Here is a 19,574-nt window from a genome sequence, read left to right as displayed (position 1 = left end):
TGCAACCGTTTGGAGAAAGGAAAATGCGATTCCTTTCACACACTGAGTGATTTCAGTGATTTCAGTGAACAATCTGTTTTTAGTGATGTTGAAACTGTGATTGAACATTTCCGATCATTCAAATCTCAATTATAACTCACAGATGACGAGAAGAACCCTAGCAGAAGTAATGTGACGTAGGTATGGGCTCGCCCACTTAGGGGTTTCAAATGACACCACGGAATAGCACACATATAACTTCACCCGGAGTAGCAGATGACATCTAAGTATAGACCACACTTCAAAAACCGAAAATGGACTTGACCGTGTCGCTGAACTTTCCCCGCTTCCCCTGTTTTAGGGTTCTTCTCGTCATCTGTGAGCTGTGTACGTCTGTATTTTCCGATTTGTCCTGAAATAAATTATTAGATTAAAACTCTCTTTCTGGATTCGGAATATGAATTTTCTTCTGTCGAATTAAAACAACTTATCGAGCTATTTTGCAATTCAACGTTCAAAATCCTTTTCCCTCATTACCGTTACTGGAGCTTTGTCTCCAGTGTAACGCAGTTTATTTTGAAATTTCTAAAAGGCTGTAAGACTGCTACCATTTGCCAATACATATTTGTTTGAAACAACATTATATTATCTCGTGCATATGAGGAACAACTACAAAAAACATTCTTAATGTGATGCCAGATCTATATCTGAAAATTATCCAGTTTTGATCCGAACGTACGGCAGTTGACATCTGAAAAACAGCGTCACCCATCACATTAGATGAATGTTGAACTCATAACATTAGGGTTAACTATGATCGTACTTTTCCGAAGATTGCATTTAGGAACATGTTTTTGTAACTATTATTTCTATTCATTTCCAAAACTACTACTGCAACAAAAATATTGTTTAGTAGTCCTAGAACTGAAGAGCAGGATGGACCTTTTCTCTGTTCTATATGAAACTTTATGAAAAAGTTAGGCAACAAATACTGAAACGATGGGAGAGATAATCTTATATGGGATTTTCCCGTTCTCCACAATATTCTGTGTGCTTGCAACCTACTGTCTCTTTCCCCCCAAACAAGCGAAACTACGACAATATTTATTTATAAACTGTTATACACGCAAATCAAGTCGAAAAATAAATAGCCGATAATTCATGTTTCCATGCCCCCTGTAACTTGAATATCAAGGGAGAACATAACCATTATGTCTTCATACACTTTATTTGACACCTGAAATTGTTATGAATTTCTGTTGATAGCACTAACCTGCTGTTTAGAGTCTCATTGTTGCCAGACACGGTGGAGAAAAATGACTTCCGCCTGCTTCAACAAAACTACCGTATCCAAAGAAAATTGGCTTCGCCAAGAAGAAATTGAGTAATTGGCGAAAGAAGACGATTTATGGGTCTCTAGAGAAAGGAACAATGGAAGAGAGGGAGGGAGTAGGGAAAGGAGGTGGAAGTGAACCTTTAAAAAAAAGAAAAAAGTAAGAAAAATGTGGTCACGAAAACGAAGTTATTTACATAAAATGTGCTCACAATTTGCATGGAGTTTCATAAATCAAAATGACTTTTAAGAAAAAGTGTAGGGAGGGACTGACAGGACGAAATCATTTTGATGTTACCAGAACAGAAAATCTATATCGGATGTGATTTGCTGATACCATCTGGAATACCTCCTATCATAGCGGACCGACAAACATTTATAATCTAAGACAAGGCAACATATTAGTCTGTCTGTATCATATATAGAGTATTCAACAAAACCTGGCGTGGTAGAAGTTTTGTGTCTGTCCCCTGTATTTGCAACTGTTGCCTGGTAGCTAATTGTTAGCTTTCTCGTCTTGTATGCGTACTGGGTACGATTTTTAATACAAGCTCATGTCATTTTGATCGCACGTTAAAGTGCAAGTCTCGTTCTCAAATAGTCTCGGTGATGAAAAGAAATATTAAACTTCAACCAACAACCCATACTTGCTTCTAGAAGCCTATACATTATATGTTATCAATAAATCACGCATAGCCACGTTGTCATATCCTAAATATTCTGCCATTAATACAAGTAATAAATCTAGGGTTCCCAGCTGTCCTTGTTTGGGAGGGATTAACCAGAAATTTCTACGTCTTGTCTGGGGGGATTTTTAATTTCTTTCTTTTTTTTCACCAGGATGGTTAAAATACCGGCATTCAATCTTCAGTCTTTTGAATAATGAATACAGGACGCTACGTTAGTTACAAAAATCAATAAGTAAAGGGCAAGTTTGCTACTATGGCAGTCGCAATATTTTAAGACAATTACAAATCTCAGGAAAATCCGATTTAAAAATCTAGCTGACGAGACGACGACCCATCTTCCCAGCAGCAGTGGTTGTAAAAATATTAATAAAGAGTTTTCGTCTTTTCCGTATATCATAGAATTTCTTTAATTTTTTGCACTGAAAATCCTTTCAAAAACAAGACATTTTTAAACAATTACTTGACTTGATTTTTTAAAAATAGAAGCAAAATTTTGTTAACTTTTTCTATCCCACGGCCATGAGTTTTTTTTAGTGGCATATGCCGCTAAAAGTATTTGTGTGTGTGTCTATGTGTGTCTATGTGTATACTAAAAGTATTTGTGTGAGTGTCTATGTGTGATTGTAATGACGATAATTATACTTTTGCCAAATTTAATTTTTCATTAAAATATGTGTATTATGAGGTTATGCGTAAAATTGGAAATTATGGACAAGGCAGTTACAAGAAAATGAATAGCGATAACACATACTAATTTAATGTTTAGAGATCTAGTTTTAGACTTTAAGTGGTAATATAAAGTGTTTTTTCAACCAATGCGTCACGTAACATATACGCTCCTTGATTCTTAAGTCATCCGTTGATAAAGTAATAAGCACAGGCCCATCATCATATATTTGTTCTGGAATGGGTCAACCCATAGTTGAGAGCCCTACGTAAATCACTTGACAAATTGAGAAGCTTCCATGAAACACACTTTGAAGTGTCAAGATCAAAGCTCCAAGCTCCGGAAAGCTCCAAGATCGGGGAATGTTTGACCCATGTATAGTTCTTGGAAATGAATTATATCTATATCAAATTAAACCTCTAGTTTTACGTTCCACGATTATGTCCTTTAATCAAAACATCGTATAGATTAATACAAAACATGGCATAGTATCCAAATACGAAAATAAACTAATTTTATCGTTCAAGTCACCCCACGCACGAGAGGCGAACACCCCACCACTGAGCCACCACGGTCCAGACATCGTGTTCTAGAAGATAGACTTAACTGATGAAATTAGTTTGTTTTCGTATTTGTATGCTGTATCATATTGTATGTTGGATTACTGAGATGCTTAATATATTTGTATGCTTTGTCATATTATATTCATCTAGAATGTTAGATTACTGGATTGCTTAATTTATTTGTATGCTTCGTCACACTATTATATTCATCTAGAATGTTAGATTACTGGGATGCTTAATTTACTAATATGCTTTGTCATATTATATTCATCTAGAATGTTAGATTACTGAGATGTTTAATATACTTGTTTACTTGTTGAGTTGTCATGTTTACTTTTAATGCATACTTAATTGGTTCGTTAACTCATTTTACATAAAATTTTGAGAAATAAACGCAACGTTCATTCTGAAGAAAAAAACAATAATAACTTTCTCATTTTCTTTTACTTTAGCTGGTGAAAATTTAATTTTTCACAAAATCAAAAATATTGACTACAGGTTAATGAAATATAAATATCAATAATATGTACCTTCTCTCTAATTGAATTTCCGCTTTTTAAAAATTTTCTATCGTTTTAGGCCCAACGAGGATTCATTTTCGACTAATATGTCGGGCACAAATTTTATCATTCGTCTTTCATAACCAGCTAGAGATAATTATTTAGATGAAAGAAAGCTTAGGCTAAACGATGTTAGGTTGATTAGTATAGTCCATCCATTATAATATTGTTTCTCCTGCCCTATTTATTTCACTGCCATCTAACACATCTTAAATAACCAGGAACAATCCTATGTAATACCTTAAATATTGTTCTTTTCTTGTCTGGTATTCTTAACAATTTTTTATTAGCTTTTCGTTCAACCTAGCTAATTTTCTCTATTTTTCTCCACACTCACATTCTGTAAATTTATATTCGCTTTTAATCACTTCTGCGTCATGTTCATGTTTCTTAGATGAAGAAATAAGCATTATTCAATATAGATTATTTTTCGGGACACAATTGTCCCAATGTTTAAACTTTATAGAATAAAAATAAATCTAGCAAAGGAAAGAGACATCTCATCAACAAGATATGTCTTGTAATGTTATGAGACACTCATCCTGACTGGGACTCCAATTTTTTTAAAATTATAATTTGATTTGATTCAAGTTTAACGTTCCATTCAGGAGCGAGGCTATATGAGATGGAAACCTAAAATTTCAAATGGAGTCAGAACCGTATGAGTTCACACTGGGAATCGAATCCGAGTCACCTGCACCAAAGACGAGTACGTTATCCACATTGAGGAAGCTCATCACTAACATTACAGTTGGATGGAGAAGTGAATTTTGTAATTAACGTTAGGTTGACTCATTCGACTCATTCAAGGGAAAGGAGCGTCAAGCTTGTAATGTGTAAACACTCTTTCAGGACGGACGTTACCTGTTTTTGTGAAAACATCACTTTTAGGGTCAGCTTATTGACAGATGGATAGATCTATAATTTAAAAAAACACTCTTAAAAGAAAACAAATCTGGAAAGAAAGAAAAAATACACTAATAGCTCAAAAGATAGTAAAAAGAGGAGAAATAAAAATCATGTTTTTTTTATTTACTTGTCAAATTAACGAAAACAAAAATTTAGTATAATCTGCAGTGAAACAATAACTCCCTTGCGAAATCGGGAGCTAATAAGCTAGAAAGAACGAATTTAATAACTAATAGTATAGCCTTAAACTTAGTCTAAATAATAGTAGTAGAATTTATATCTTTATTTTATCTTCCGATTTTTTTGACTCTTATAATTTTAAAATATAATTTACTGGAACAGTCTTTTCTTGCTACCAAATAACAGTTAATTTTTCTTGCCCTTTTGTACGTCCATTAGTTATGGTCCAATTAGTAACGCAGAGGTTAATTTGTTAGAAAGCAAGCAATAAAAGACCTTAAAGACACATAACTCTTAGGAAAAAAAAAAAAGAAAGATCGAATGTCCGATGTAAATGTTTTAATAATGCCAGAAACCTAGCGATGAATCTCAACCACAAACGCCAGCCAAATCTGCACCGTACCGTCGTAAAGATCTCGACTGTTAACCTCCTTTACACGCACCTGTCAATACCATGATACATTTCGTTTCCAGTTCACTCTGTGTGATGTATAGTTTCCGAACGTGGCATTTATACCTCAACATGCACTCCCTATAAAGCCGCCATTTGCAATCCACTATACATCAAACCAAAATTACCACTTCGACGTTATCTATTCTTCTTATCAAAAGTCACATATAATAAAAGTAAAGTAGAATAAATGTGTCTGTGTGTGTGTTTATGTATGTACACAATGCTTATTTGGGGTAAAGAGGGAGAATGGGGAAAAAATAAATGATAAAGACATTAAAGAAACAAATGTCTTCCGTGACCTCAGTATGTATAATTACGTCGGACGTGATGACAAGGGTATTGTATCTTTGTTACTCCCAGAAATTAATGATATAATGATCTTGATTAAGTTATAGCCTTATAAAAACTTTTTATTGCCCACTTTTTTATTACTCTTTTTTCTTTTACGCTTTGTTTCTCTTGTGTATATCATACAAACACGCGTGTGTGTGTGTGCTGAACACAAAAACAACACACTAACATATTTATAAAAAAAGTGGTCAAAGAAGACCTCACTCATCATGCTACAGGGACAACATGCACGCATAAAGTACCTCAAAGGCAATGTATGACAACATAAGTACGTACATGCGTTTCCACGTAATTGTGCGTGCATGTGTGCTTTTTTGTTTTTAATGCCTGAATACATTCCATTAAAATTTCGTACTTGTTTTTCGATTAGACAATATACAGTACGTCAACGTAAAATGTAGAAGAATCTTTGCTCGCCACTTTTGATTCCAACTCCATGCAGAAGGGACGATTGGAAATATTCTAAGAAAATATACAACGTATTGTATCAAAAATCGAACTTAAGTCGTTGACATATTATTATATTGGGTCAAACTGTAAATTTACCCTTTTATTCTTGGTCGATATTAACCCTAACTCTACATCAAAATCAAACTTAAGTCATGGACATAGTTTTTACATTAGGTCAGGCTGTAAATTTACTCTTTCATTCTTGATAGATTTTAAGCCTAGCTGTGCATGAATATCGAACTTAAGTCATGGACATATTTTTTACATTGGGTCAGGCTGTAAATTTATCCTTTCATTCTTGATAGATTTTAAGCCTAACTGTCGGGATCACCATCGGAATACCCTACAGCAACTATACACTAAGTTTCATCAAATTCGAATATTTTTTGCGCAGTACCTGCTACAAAATTATTTCGTTTGCATATATATAACTTGCAATATAGGGTGGATTTGACCTCCTTTGTAAGTCTGATTTCTTCGTTGATTCCAATTCCAAGCAATAAGGAGCTCCATTGGGACTATGAAGTTAATGTACGCGTCTTCAACTTGCGAGAGACCCAGATTCGATTCCTGTCGGAAGTTCATGTGGTTCGAATCCAACGTTAAGCTGTAAGTCCCCGTCTTATATAGTTTCGGTACTGAAAGAGGCACTAAACTTTAAATCAATAAATGAAGGCAATATTCTTATTTCGGAGGGTTGAAAGGAGGATTTAAAAACCAAGCTTCATTAAAATTAGATAAGTTTTACTAGAGTTACTTTAGAACAGACCAGCGGCGCAAATCTGTCTTCAACATTGGGGAGGGGAGGACGGGAAAGACCGTTCCCATAACCTTTTTTCTTTTCAACCCATGTTCAAAATATTAATGAAGTTTAAAAACAATGCTGTGGAAGTTCAAGGAAGAAGTGGGCAGATTTAAGGCTTGTTATGGGGGTGGGAGGGACATCAATTTCATCTCACCTTCTTTTGTGGCAATCCGACACAAATTATCACATTTCTCCCCCAAAAAACACATTTCAAATCGGATTTTTGGGAAAGACATCCCCCCCAGTTCCAGGATTGGAGGGGACTTGTCCTCTTCATTCCCCCAGGGATTTGCGCCAGTGGAATAGACAGACGGTGAAGCACACAAATGTCGATCGAGTCGAATGGTAGAAGTTCAGTGAGCTCACTTCAATAATAATTCTATGTAAAATAGCAAAACATGTCCGTATGTGTGTAACATTATTCCTTAATAATAATCAAGCTAATGGGTTTCTCGTTATTTGAGCTGCTTCCCTGATGCCAACGGATGTCTTTAGTGAGCGTTCAATATCAGATTTAAAAATATTGTAAAGATTTAATTGCAATATGATCTAATATTGTATAATGAATCGAAGGCATGGGCGCAACCACCAGTTATACAATAATAATGTTTGTTTCACATGATGATACTACGGTAGAATTCCAAATTATTAGTGGGTAAAATTGATACTTAAAAGCCACGTGTCAATTGAGCGACAAGGCCGATATAACTTATTTTTAGAGCGCTCAATATACATACATATGTAATCGGCTGGCTAATATACTGGCGTATTTCATTTTCTGTTTATTTCTTAGAAATTTAATTTTAAAAAAGAAAACAGAAAACATTTTGAGATAGTTTATAATAATAATAATAATAATAATAATAATAATAATAATAATAATAATAATAATAATAATAATAATAATAATAATAATAATAATAATAATAATAATAATCATTACTACAAAAATGCCCCACCTCAAAAGTCAGTAGTAACAATTTCATACGCGCAGGACTTCAAAATTTTATTTAACTTTCTCAGCATTTACTTTTACTTAAACTGATATGGCGACATATCTCAAGATAACTCCATTTTCGGGGGGAATATAGAGAGATAAGTCACTATGTCAGCTAGCCGAATATATGAAGAAACTATTGTCGCTATATCCAGACGCACATCCAGATATTTTTATTGGGAAGGGTCCAAGGTTTTGGGGGTGGGGTGATTCAATATTGCAAGCCACTACCTCTATGTAGTATTGAACGGATATTATTCTGCACCCGAAAAGTAATTGTAAAATACTTCCAGATATGTTTCCAGAAGAAATCAGTTGAGAATGCTCTAAGAACATTGCCAGAAAGAACTTTAAAAGAATTGATTTTTCTTATTAATTTCTACAGGCTTTATACCAATTGTTCTATGTACTTTATTTATTATAAGCATTAAACAATTCTTGTAATATATCTATCCATTTATAACTTCCTTGAGTACTAAATTTTTTTTCCACACGTTCTGGTAAAACATTCTACGATACGTCGTTTTACGAAGACATATGCTCGAAATGGAGGGCTCAAAATTAAAAAAAAAAAATAATAAAAAATCGCAAAATAACATCTCTGTATGACTTACGGTTCCCGAGATATGATTCTTAAATCTCCCGAAATTGGAACTTTTTTGGCCAATATCTCGGGAACGATAAGAGAGACGCGAAAAATTCCATCACTTCTTTCAGATAGTTTTTTTTATGCTCTTTCGAATGGAGGACTCAAAATCGAAAAAATTTGCAAATAACAGACACACACACACATACAGACAGAGTATACAGTAACGAACTTTTTAAGCTAGTTGAAAGTGATAGAACTAAATTGTTTTTATAAGAGAAAGAATACAGAAGAACAGTAATGGGGCGTTTACACTTGGTCGATTTAGTCGCACGACTAAATCGATTTAGTCGCACGACTAAATCGACTCGCTGCATTTGCCACTAAATCGAAGCAACTAGGCCGAATCAGATCGATGGATGTGTTCAATTATTTCAACCACAGAAAATAGAACGTCTTTTAATTCAGTTGCCAGTCGATTAGTCGCTTTCGATCAACAAGCGATTAAGTTGAATTCCCATTTACACGGTCGATTAAGTTGAAAGTGACGTCAATTCAACTGAATCGAACGCAAATCGACTAAGTGTAAACGCCCCATAAGATCAAATTTTCCTGCTTACATTAGTCATTTCCTTGTTAAACAAGTATAGTTTATTGAGAAAGTGTATAATGTACGTAGAGCTAGGGGGTCCGGACCGGTTGGATCCCCCGTGATCGCGCTCCTGCCTATATCTCTTACTGTTTATGTCGTATGGAAATCCAATGTTAAAGCCGGAAGTGTTTAATAAAATCAAGCACTTCCGGTTTCAATACAGAGATGATGAAATTTATTCTTCAGACGCTGAATCTCTATCAAGAAATCAGTGTTCGCTATCTCTTACAAAGGGTACCATACTAGGAAAGTTTTGCAATACGACGCAACCATGTGTCGCAGGAGTCTACTTCTTAACGCATGCTGGTACATGTTCATACTTGCACAGTAACCGTTGATCCAAGTCGATGGGCTGAGTTATTCATTAGGAGTGATAGTCTCAAGTGCTTGCTATGGCATCTTAATCACGAAATGAGATATGAACAGTTTTGTGGTATAGTAGTGGTTTAAATGTACACCAGTACTTAGAAGAAATGACTCTTGCACTGAATAATGTTTATCCTTATCGTTCGACTATATTCAGGTAGTACAAAGAATTCCAAAAGAGGGATTTTCACTCCGGAGGATGCTGAGAGGGCGTGAAAGTCATGAACGTTAGTTACAAAGGGAAACATTACTGCTATTAAGAAAATGCTTGACGAAGACAGGCGAATAATCTACCAGCAGATTGAGGATACCTTAGGCCTAAATACACTAGCAATTCGTTCGATTCTGCATGATCATTTGCACGTGAAGAAACTTTATTGTCTCTAAGTGTCGCATAGCCTGACTGAAGAGCAGATGTCGACAACAGCGCCGACTTTCCAAAATTTATGTAGGTGCTATCAATGGCGAGATGTTATATGTTTTCCGGGGAATCTCGATATTTTTAATTGATTTCCTTCTATTTCAAATCTTCTATGAACAATGTCATAAAGAGCTGTGTTGTGATAACGTAAAATATACCGGTACTATAAGGATAAGTCGGGGCTGCGCTAGCTCAATCGTTAACATGGCTGCCATAAACGCAAGAGAAACGGGTTCAAATCCGGGTTCAGTATTAGGAATAAAGTATTGTAATGAATATTCTCAACATATGTAATCGTAACATTAAGTGTATACTTTAAACAACTTACATCATGCACAATGATTACAAGAGGTAATGATATTATGAGCACGTTACTAAAAGAAAATACCACATTCATACAAATTAAAATGAAAAAAAAAAAAAGAACTTCATGAAAGCAAATCATTTTAATGGTATTTCAGAAAGAACTGTGCAGTTATTTTATTGTGAACATAAACTACAAAGTGACTAACTTAAGTGTGTTGCTTGGTTGCCTTTGCACAAATATATTTGAAATAAACAATTAGACCTCTATGTCTTAGAGGTTAGAAATTTTAACTTCCATCTCAATGTTTTAATTGCTTATTATTTTTTGATAATGATAAGTGAGAAATATTTATTTTATTTTGTTTCTATCAAACTAAAAATCTTGTAGGTGCGCCGTACCCACAAGATTATTTGTGTGGGTGCTGGGGCCCCGAAGCACCCACGTAGTCAGCGCGCATGAATGACGATATGTGACATGGTGCCGGGTGATGTTGCAAATGTTTGTAAGGGACAATCTCGGTATGTGAACAACACCGTAACAGGAGATGAAACCTGGTTGTATATTACGATGTGCCGACCAAAATTCAGAACAAAGTTTTGGTCTTTGATGATGAGAATCCATCTGTAACTGTCAGAAAATCCCGATTATTAAAGAAGAAAATGAATGTATTTTTCAAGTCGAGTGGAATTGTGGAGCGTGTCGTTTTGAACACACAAAAGACAGTCATAGCTAAGTTGTACACTGAACGATGCCTACCAAGTCATCAAATCTATAAAACCTACGGCCAAATTCAAGAATGAACATTTGGTTCCTCCATCATGACAATGCTCCAGCTCACCGCGCGAAAACCTGCACAGAATATTTGATTACTACGAGACTGAAACTTCTTGAACACCCTCCGTATAGTCCAAACCTTGTTTCCTGCGACTTTGCACTCTTCCCATATGGGAAAATGAAGCTGAAAGGGATGCCTCTTTTCTGTGATGAGGGTCTTCTAAGGGCTTGGGCAACGAATGTGACTTCATAGTAAAGTTTGACAGAGACCTGATTTAACAATTAGTTTTGGAGGATGGAGAAGTGTGTTCAATGTGGTGGAATTTATAAAAATAAAAAATAAAACTGTATTGCAAAACTTTCCTAGTACCCTTACCACAGTTTTGTCCTACTGCTTGTGAACACACGGACGACATACTATTGCTTTTATTTATTCATACCATACCTTGAAAGCATAATAATAATAATAATAATAATAATAATAATAATAATAATAATAATAATAATAATAATAATAATAATAATAATAATAATAATAATAATAATAATAATAACGTAAATCAAAATTGATTTGTATAAGTGTATCAATCATATTTCCACTGGACGTTTATAGTAATTTGTTATTACTTTATTGAAAAACATATTCAAATAACACAGAAAATATAAAATTTTGAAAACAAGGGTGACTTCTCACCGCATCCTATATATAACTTATAATTTACTTTTTATGCACTAGACACGCCTGTTTCTCGTTTATGTATTAAAAAAACGGACACAGAAAAGATACGTTAAAATATGGCAATTGCTTTTTTTAAAATCTTTTTAGTGCTTATTCATCGTGATTTCGACGCCCTCAGCTGCTGTTAGCGGTTAACCTCTTTTGTGGTAATCACATGCTGTTCAGTGTTACATTGTAATGATTCGTGGCTGCCCACATGCTGTTAAAACCTAGAAGGAAAGGTAATAAAAAATGTTCTTTTATTTTTTATGGAGTACAGTTTGATTTAGAAAATAAAAAAATATCTTCCAAAAATGGCATTGACGTTTACGGGAAAATGTATATTAACTAGAAACATACAAATTTTTACTACATTTTTTTTTCAAGAATGACTTATTTTCAATGGGATCGAAAGTGAGGTCAGTGAAAGGTGTGTTTTTTATATTTGTGATATTTTCCTGGGCTTTTATATTGATTTATTAGATAAAAATAATAAAATTTTATATATAATAAAAAACAATATTGAGGATGAAAATCATATTTGAAATGAATACTACCTGCCAAGGGCGCCCACGTTGTAGTTTCCAAGGGGGAGGCAAGTATAAGCGACATTTCAAATGCCTCAAATTTTGCGGTAACTATTCTAAAAAATCTATTGGGTTTTCGATCTTCCGGAGCACAATTTCCTCTAAGGAGGGGGGGAGGGGCGAGCGCCCCACCTTGCCCCCTGATTTGTGCCATTGCTACCTACTATTGAACATCATACATGATAACGCCCTTTATTCTAACAAATATAAATAACTAACACAAGTAAATGATTATGGAAATGTTAGTGTAATGGAAAGAAATTGGAAGAATTAAGGAGAGAACTCTGACAATATCCTTGAATACGTTAGATTCACTGAAAACTCTTCACACTGCTAACGATCAATGAAGGATCCCTCACAACAGACGGGATCACTTTATCAATAAGTCGTTATGTTTCCTACATTAAAAAATAGAACAGAGTATTACATGTGTCACAAAATTTTTGTGACAGTTTTATTTTAAAGAAAATATTTATGCAATTTAGTTGCGTTTTATTACCTTAATAATCGAGTTCCATGACTGGCATGTCACGTATTTTATGAGTAGTAATAATGGACTATTATTATTATTATTATTAGTAGTAGTAGTAGTAATAATAGTAGTAGTAGTATTGAAATGAAACATTTAAGCTTTATGTCCCACGGTTATGCGGCTAGGCTAAAGGAGATGGTGATGATGAGAAGGTAGAATGAAGAAAGTGGGAGGAAACGGGAGAACTCCAAGAAAACCTCCACTGGGATCGAATCCAGGACTCCATGCACTAGAGGTGATCGCTCTACCACTGAGCCACCGCGGCCCGCAGTAGTGGTAATAGTAGTGATAGTGGTGGTCATGGTAGTGGTGGTGGTGGTAGTAGTAGTAGTAGTACTAAACGCGAGACCAAAATCAACTGACAACAACATGCTAATACCCCATCAGTTGGTCTAGTGGCCAGCATGTGTACCTTTGGTTCTCGTGATCCCGGATTCTTTACCCGGTGGGAGTGAATTGAAGTTTGAAGTCACTAGGATGGAGTCAGAATCTCACATAGCCACAGTGTTGAAAAGAATGTTAAACACCAACTAGCAAGCCAACACCCTAGTATTGTTCTCTCCAGAAACGTGTTCTTCAGAGAACAGGGGAAGAGTTCTCCTTTCGTTCTGTGCATCCCATATTTAACGAACGGCCACAACATTCGTTTTCTGTTGGAAGCTGCCTTCAAAGCAACGTTGCCGTATTTCAGGTTGTTGCTGGACACAAATATGATTGGTAGTTCAAGGAAATATCCGAAATATCCATTTTGTCTCACACCCCTTCTACATAAGGAAGAATTCAAATTCTTACTTCCTTCAGTTAGTGTACAGATAACTAACTACATTTACCTTCCTATTGGAAATTGACCAACAAAGACTTGTACCGCGTTATCTTAATTTACTTTCCAACGTGAATATGATAATCACTTCTTATAGTTTTCCTACAAAATCTCCAATAGGAAAAGAAGCTTCGAGTATTACAATCGTATTTGTCTTCTAACGTCCAACGTTTATGCTTCGAGGCTAAGGGGTAATGATGATGAGTACGAACGAAATGGTGGATACAGAAGAATAATGTTGCTTCACTACAGCCGAGTTCAAAGATAGACAGTTTAGGTACATTCTTACAGAGTAATAGGTAAGTCATGTTTTATGGGTAGATGCAGATTCTACAAAACCCTACAAGTTAGTCGAGTGGGTAATGTAGAGAGCTATTGAAAAGCAGGTGCCATGTTTTAAAACAGTTTTCAAATTGAAGGAAATTATTTTCTTTTAATTATTGTACTCTAATATTACCCTAGTGAGAAGAAGTAAAGCTGAACATAGACATCAGAAATCTAGACGAATTTCGAAATGTAGAAAATAAATAATTTTCATAAAACTGGAAAGAACTATGCCATATTATTATATACAGAAATTCTGTCGCATCCGAATTTCAATAAGCTTCTTTTCTCTGAAGTGTTTTTTTTTTTTTTTAAAGGTTAGTCAGATATAATCTAACAATACATCAATGAGGATTTAATACAAACACATATGCCCAAGCAAACTTCATAGAGACTTGTGACCCCAGCTTCGGCGTCCATAATTCCAGATGTTGGACACAGCCTCTTGCTGTATTTGCCTAAAGTGTAGCTATAAAATTTGGTGCGTTACGTATGTAAACATTAGATATATTTTGACATTCCTCTTCTTCCCTCAAAGGAAAGAAACTGTGAAATTATAAGTGTAATCGTTGAATGCATGAATCGAAGGGTTAAATCCCATTAGTTATCTGTTCCAGATTGCAGACCAATAAATGGGAACAAGTACTAGATATTGTACTTCCTTTTTTTTAGTAAATTAATGACAGTAAACTAGCAAAATATTAGGAATAGATTTCTACAGTAGGCCCCAACATTAAATCTAATCACCATTTGATTCCATAAGGTTTAGGAAATTAAATGTGAGCAAATAGTATCAAAGTTACAGGAATTCCGTTCGTGAAATATCCGCAAAATATAGGATACCCTTTTAACTTCGACATTGACAGGAGGAAATAATATTGTCTAAACATTTTTTTCCTGTTTTTCACGACAGATTTTTTTTAATTTCCCAAAACAAACTGTCATCAGAGTGACATACCTACGTATATAATTTTGTGATAAGAGAAAAATTACGTTGAACTGTAATTTAGAATGAATCAACAAAATATACATTCTACTAGAAATTTTGGGGGATGAGCAACATAGATAAATTTGGAATTATTATATTTTCACTGTAGTAGACCTAGGTTTAATAAAAGAAAGCTTTTTTTTTTTTAAAAAAAAACTAACATTTTCATTTCTGAAAGGAAGATAAACCACTGACAACTTCCTCGTTCTTATAGTAGTAGAACGAAAAATATGTTGCATGTAGCTTTTAGCTATGATATAGAAGGTTTAAAATTCAGAGTCAACAATGGAGAAAAGAACATTCTTTTGTTTACTCTTTTATGTTTACTTTTCATTGTTTATTTTGGTCTTTTGTTTACTTTTCAATCTGGCTTTTTACATCGTGGGAGGAAACGGTGACAATATTAGAGAGGGCACGGGGCGGGTGCCCTGGTGGCATCATCTGCCCTCAGACATGTTGTGTCACAAGGAAGGTGGAGTAATGTAAAATTTTGGTATTCAAAACAATAGCTGTTCTCAAAAAGAAAAAAAGAAACATCATCTACCCTTTATTTGCCTCTCTCCCTTCCGAGAAGTTGAAGCTGAAGTCGTTCACTCTCGTGAAATAACGTAAGATCTTTTTACGTTAGTTTTTATTTTATGCATTCAAGAACGTCATTTCACGTTTCATTTGAGGAGGCAGCAATATTTTTCACCGACTTAAATAAGCAATGAAATATTACGTTTACCGATACAAGTACGTAATATGTTTTTCATTAGTCCGATGTTTGTCAGGAAAGTAGAGATACAAACGAAAAATAAGATATACAAAGAATGTATTGGGCTCAAAGAAAGCTATGCGCATGATGAGGCTATTTATTCATATAAGTACCTCTATTGTCCAAACATTTGCTCAAATGAGGTACAAGTTTTTGTATTCCGGAAACAAAAATCCAGCGCAGGAATCTAGAACCACATAGTGACTTATTCCCTGCCCTCATCGTTGTCGTCAGTGTTTATCACAAAAATGTTTCTTAAAGTACAAGAACAGATTATAATCTCTGGGTGCGAGGTCGGGGATGTATGGTGGATGCTCAAGAATGTCCTATTAAAATTGTTTAAGCATCTTCTTGGTGATATTTATTGAATAGGGCCGGGCGTTATCATGAGTAAAGCGAATTCTACGTAACAACATGCCACCCAACCCCCTGTTCGTTTTAAATTGCAAATTGCAAGTCTTTTCCAGTCTCGCAGTATATTTCAGCATTAATCGTTTTTCGAGGAGACTTGAATTTGAACACTAGGATGCCATTGCGATTCCAGAAAACTGCTGCCATAATCTTACCGGTTGAAAATTAGATTTCAAATTTTTTTGGCTTCTGGACAACGGCTATGGCATCACTGCATTGACTACCCTATATACAGGCGTGTGGTGGAACACCCAAGTTTCACCACCAAATACATCTCCCTCTTCTGCGCAGTACGTAAGAAAATTCAGTGAGCATGCTTTTTGTTGGTTTATGTTCGTCAGTTAACTGTAATGGGATCAAGTGAGCACACAATTTGTTGTATTCTAAGCCGATCACAACTTCATGAATAAATGTTTCTTCAAATGTTAGGAAGGATCACACACAATTCTCTAATTACCGCCTTTCTGTTCTCACGCACTCCTGTTTCAATGCAATTGCGAACGGCGACAATCTATCACTTCTCTTTTCATCGTGCATATTACATCAACGTTCTGCAAAGGAATGGCACCACTTCGCCACATTTTACTAATTCAGTATGTTCCCGTATATAGACACTATTTGTCGATGGATCTCCGATGGACACTTCCTTGTACCTTCAAAGAAACCTCTTCACGCTGCACACTTCACACCTGGCGGAATTCGGTATTGCCGATGCTTTTATAACGCATGCTCCTTTCACAAGACTCAGCGCAGCATTGATGAATCACTCCAATCCTCGTCGTATAGATCAAAGTTACTGATAGAAGTTGTTGACTACTTTCGTATACATGTTTCCCTTATCGTACAAACATATTTGTGTCTTTATTTTTCTGACAAGCTGTACTGACATTGCTGTACTATATTTATGAAATAAACAGGGTGGTAAGATAGTATACTGACAAACTAGAGGAAATGATAGCAGATATGAAATTAAGCCCCAAAAAGTGTCTAACGAACACGGTCTAAAGCGGCATCGTTTTTACTTGAGAGGAGGTGGAAAACGGTGAAGGCGGTGAAATAATATCGAATATCGTATAAACTCGGAAAGATACTGCTATCTGGTTTACCCGTTTTTCAACGTTTATCACGTGAAAACGGTGCCGCTTTCGACCCATGCCACGTTCGGAAACGAAAAATAACCGTTTATTTCTTGTTTTATCTGTTTTCATTGGACTTTCAATTTATAGTACGCATAAATGTCGGAAGTGCTATAGAACGGGTTTGTCCGTCCGTCCGCCTATCTACCGACAGGTATCAGAGTATAAACGGTAAGATATATTATCAAGAATGTTTTTACAATCGATTCAGTGTTCCAAGAATAGGCTCCACCCTCTCCGTTAACCTCTATTCAAACCGGAAGTGGTTGAAGCGAGCCATTTCCGGTTTTAATGTTTATCACTATTGAACGAAAACGAAAACAGATAGCGAGAAGCTGCTTATTTTTGCAAAAGATGTCATGTCTCAAGACAACATACTATAACTATTTGCAACACTTTACCAAAGTCGGATTGGAAGTGATTCAAATTTACTATTACTTCTGATTTTAACACGGATTTCCATAGCAAGAATAGTAATATGTATATATAGGGTGTTTCAAAACAACACCGATACCGTTTGGGAGGTGATTCCTGACACCAAGATAAGACGAAAAGTATAGAGTTATAGGTTGCCGAAAACGTGAAAAAATTAACTTTAAAGGTCCATAGCTGCAATACTATGGGACCTACCGTAGTCGGGTCAAGACTTTATTTAGGAACTAGTATGTGCTCTATCCAAATATCCATGTTTCAGAATCCTGCGGTATTTACGCAACAATTTTTCTAGAGATAGTTGATGAATACTTCAAATTATATGTCAGTAGCCAAATTGCCCCTACAAAATTTATTACGTGAGTACCTTAAGATTTTGCAACATATATTTTTGGATAGCACACACTAAATAAAATCTTGACCTGACTACGGTAGGTCCCATATCGGCAGCCTATAACTCCGAAAGGAAGCATTTGTGAACCCAAGTTGGTCTATATTTTTCGATCTTATCTTGGTGTCAGGCACTGGCGCAAATCCCGGTAGGGATGAGGGGGACATGTTCTCTCCAATCCATTGTAGAAAATGCAAGAATTATCAGGAGTCATATGAAAGAAACTCGGATACGTTACCTGGATACTAAATATACTTACTGTATATTTCCAGAAAAACGATATAAGAAGATATAAGACATGACATTTGCACGCATTACCCGCTATATTAAGATTAGAAAAAGCTGCAACACTTAAACTTTGATCACTATTATGATGCTCTATTACAACTATTCTCACACTTCGATTCACCTAAATACACTTACACTTACTTCACAAGTGGGAGAGTATAATTAAGGGGGTCACTGGCGTAGGGGATTGGTGATTATTCAAGACTGCGATGAATTCCACTCCTTGTTATGATGATTCTACTAGTCCTCCAAACGCCTTGAAGATGGTTGGCAGGACTACCACAATTGTCTTTAACAACTAGATAGCGATCTCACAGCCGGCGAACAATGCAAGAAATGGTTTAACTTCTCCCGCAATGGAAAACCATTAACTGCCATTTTAGCGTGTTTCCACTATATTATCTGTATAAAATATAAATGTTGAACACCACTGCGCTATATTCAATAGGTCTATATGAACAATGACCTAACGAGGTTGCTGTATCAACGAAGTACACGGATACACTGTCCCTGAGAAATACAAAGTTTCTCAGCGTTGGATTTGGGCGTTATCAGTAAAACTTTAAAATTCTGGTGTTGGTAGTAGCCTCCTTAAGATATTATTAGGAGGCGTGAAAATCCATATATCAATATATGGTAATCGCCCTTAGGCAGATATGTTGCCCTTCGAACAATACTTAAAGTCGCTATGCGATTTTACCTCCTTGAGGATGTATCCAATAAGTATTTCTCACGATCCAAAATCTTGTATAAGTATTTCCAACTGACCAAAATGGAAAATGTAAGGAGTTGATATATGTTTCAGGTTCACAATATACATTTCAGAAAATAATAATAAATTGGGAATTCTGAATGTGTTATCATTCGTTTGGCTTTCTACCCAGTTATGGTTTGGAATTCACAAAATATTGTTGTTTCCATGCATCTTTTGTGTCTTGCCTACAGTTCACTGGCGACTAAACGTCTCGAACACATCTGGCTAGCCTCTTCAATAAAAAGTACATTGTTCATCGCAAAAAGTAAAAAAAGAAAGAAAATGATTTCAGAATGTTTTAGCTTCTGCGTTTCTCAAAATGAGAAATGTTACGAAGAAACAAATGTTCTACACTCAGGTAAAAATCATGAAAGTGTGGGTTGGTTACAATAT

At 35.4% G+C, this 19,574-nt stretch overlaps 1 protein-coding gene and 1 long non-coding RNA gene across 2 annotated transcripts in view; one reads left to right on the top strand and one right to left on the bottom strand.

Moving 5' to 3' along the window:
- LOC145694966 (connectin-like) overlaps nucleotides 1-19,574 on the top strand; it is a 511,959-nt gene that overhangs the window by 176,165 nt on the left and 316,220 nt on the right. The window lies entirely within an intron of this gene.
- LOC145694968 (uncharacterized) overlaps nucleotides 11,724-19,574 on the bottom strand; it is a 31,252-nt gene continuing 23,401 nt past the window's right edge. The window contains exon 3 of the long non-coding RNA XR_014133083.1: nucleotides 11,724-11,991. This is a non-coding gene — a long non-coding RNA (uncharacterized LOC145694968). The remainder of the gene's footprint in view (nucleotides 11,992-19,574) is intronic.

The sequence above is a fragment of the Thermobia domestica genome, chromosome 9 (genome assembly GCF_964235325.1).
Source record: "Thermobia domestica chromosome 9, izTheDome1.hap1.1, whole genome shotgun sequence".
Taxonomy (NCBI): Eukaryota; Metazoa; Arthropoda; class Insecta; order Zygentoma; family Lepismatidae; genus Thermobia; species Thermobia domestica.
The sequence above is the reverse complement of the archived record's forward strand: the minus strand, read 5'-3'. Positions and strand labels throughout refer to the sequence as shown.